Consider the following 2,817-nt stretch of genomic DNA (forward strand, 5'->3'; position numbering starts at 1 on the left):
TAGCAAACATTGCAGGCAGGAAACTATTTTAGATCAAAAGGTTTGTAGCTGGGTTAATATCTACTTTTCTCTTTTGGTATTCTGCAGAGTACTAACGATAATAACATAGATGTTATATCTCTGTGTAGGCACCAGTTGGACTTATTTGAGTTCAATGAGTTGTGTAGGTGCTGTCTTCAGCAATGAAGCCTTGATGTCTGTTTGGGGAAAGCAACCTATAGCATTGGAAATTGTCTGGGTTGTTTGGGGGGTTTTCTTGAATCTCTTTGGTCAACAACTCCATAAGATAATCCACTTGTGGTTCTGGAAGCTTCATTTGTTGAAAGAAATGGCCAGTTATGACTCTGTTTACCCCATTTTTTTGTATATCAGAAATCTACAGGATGTATTGTCAGTAAAAATTATTTCCTATTCTGTAGGTTGCTGATTTGTACAAATGATGATATCTTATGCCATATAGAAGCTTCTAAGTTTCATGAGGTCTATTTATTTATTGTTGATCTTAGTGCCCATTTTAATAATATTCAGTATAGAATGTCTTTTCCTATGCCAGTGACTCCAAGGCTATTCACCATCATCTCTTCTATCAGGTTCAGTGTATCTGGTTTTATGTTAAAATCTTTAATCCATCTGGAGTTGAATTTTGTGCTAGGTAGAAGGAATGGGCTTATTTGGATTCTTCAGAATGTAGACATCCAGTGTGATCATTACAATTTGTTAAAGATTTTGCCTTTTTCCCCAGTATGCATTTCTGAGTTTTTATCAAAAAATATGTTGTATAGATGTTGTTTTTAACTAAATCTCTACAATTCTATTTTATCAATAAAATTTGGAAGCCAGATGCTGAGGTGAAAACCTGCTAGCTCAAAGATTGATAGAAAGCAAAGAGCTGCTTCATCCTCCACTGTCATCCCAGAAAAAGCTGTTTCCTACATCTCAAAGAAAACTTCTGTAACTGGAGTCTCTTTCTCTGTTGCCCTGACTTCCTGCTACTTTCTGTGTTTTTTTTCTTATCAACTGGTTGCTTACTCTGCCTCTTGACTTATGATTGGTTTTATTTAACATTTTTACAATATTCAAAGAGAATTCTTTTTATTAGAGGCATGTTTGAGGACTGAATCACACCACAACTAGAAGCAGAATTTTTAAGTAAATAATAAAATCTCAGCATTGACAATGTGATCAAAAATCCCACAACACCGTTTAGGCCTGGGTTTTCAATTTGTTTCCGTTGATCAATGTATGTGGGTGTTTTGTTTTGTTTTGTTTTTGTTTTTATTTTGTGCCAATGTCATTCTGTTAATTGCTATAGCTCTATAGTACAATTTGAGGATGAGACTAGTAATACCTCCTGCAATTCATTTTATTATTCAGGATAATTATAGACATTTTGTTTGATTTATTTTCTTCTCTTTTCTTGGTGTGTGTGTGTGTGTGTGTGTGTGTGTGTATTTTCATAGGAAACTGAGACTCTTTCAGGATTAGTGTTATGTTGGAATTTTGCTATGAACTGCTTTGAATGTGTAGATTGTTATTGGTATGATGGCCATATTAATCTTATCTCTTCATGAAATTAGGAAGTATTTCCATCTTCTGTATTCTCTTCAATTTCTTTCTCCAATGTCTTAATTTTTTTTGTGATAAAAGTCTTTCACTTGGTTAGATTTAGCCCAAGATATTTTATGTTATTTGATCCTATTGTGAACGATCTTTTCTCCTGTAATTTTTCCTCAGTTTGCTTGCCATTTGTATAAACGAAGGGTATTGATTTTTGTGAGTTAATTTTGTATTTAGTTACTTTTCTGAAAGTGTTTCTCAGAAATAGGAACTTCCCAGTGGAAATTTTAGGGTCATTTATGTATACTGTTATATCATCTGCAAATAAAAATACATTAACTTCTTCCATTCCACTTTATACCCACCTGATCTCCTTCAGTTTTCTTATTTCTCTAGATAAGCCTTTAAATATTATATTAAACATATACTGAGACAATGGAAAACCTTGTATTGTTCCTAAATTTATCAGAAATGCTTTGTATTTTTCTCCATTTGATTTAATGTTGACTATGAATTTTGGCAAAAATCTGTCCATGTAAATCTAATATCTCTAGGACTTTTAACATGAAAGGGTTTTGGGATTTTGTCAAAGGTCTCTTGATGCATACAATGAAATGATCATGTAGTTTTTTTCTTTCTGTTTAAGCATTTATTGATTTATGTATGTCAAATCACCCTGAATTTAGGGGATGAAGCCTATTTGGTCATGGTATATGAACTTAAAAACAAGAGTTAGATACCATATAGTAAGGATCAAAGCCTAAATGGTACATTGCTAGGCCCAAGAACCCATTTCTACCTTGTCAAGGGGAATGTTATCCTTTTCTCTAGAACAACAGGGGTCTGATCTCTTAGACGGTCACAGCAACTTCTTTAGTCCTAGTTTAATTGTCACACAGTCCCTTAGCCTACATATCACAGTAAGAACTTATATCCCCATTCCTGTTGTAAAATCCCATAAACTAGGATATAATATTTCATGTTTCTCTGAATATCCTTCTTTTTAATTTGCAGTAAAATACTCTGGCAAGATATGGTTCCAACCTATAAAACCTCCTTTTAGCCCAATATACCAAATGTTTACACATTAATGCCAGAAAACAATCCAAGTCATGCAAACCACATGCTTAGATCTATCATAGCAATGAGCTCAACTCCTTAGCATCAATTTTTGTTCTAGTTTCATTCTTTTTTCTGTGACAAAATTCTCTGACAAGAAAAAAGTTAGGGTAAAAGATTGTTTTACTTCCTCAATTCATG

At 33.4% G+C, this 2,817-nt stretch overlaps 1 pseudogene; it reads right to left on the reverse strand.

The window, feature by feature from the left end:
• Positions 1-2,277: 2,277 nt before the first annotated feature.
• On the reverse strand, positions 2,278-2,396 carry LOC130883237 (U6atac minor spliceosomal RNA; annotated as a pseudogene).
• Between the last annotated feature and the right edge of the window lie 421 nt (positions 2,397-2,817).

Source organism: Chionomys nivalis, chromosome 10 (assembly GCF_950005125.1).
Source record: "Chionomys nivalis chromosome 10, mChiNiv1.1, whole genome shotgun sequence".
Lineage (NCBI taxonomy): Eukaryota > Metazoa > Chordata > Mammalia > Rodentia > Cricetidae > Chionomys > Chionomys nivalis.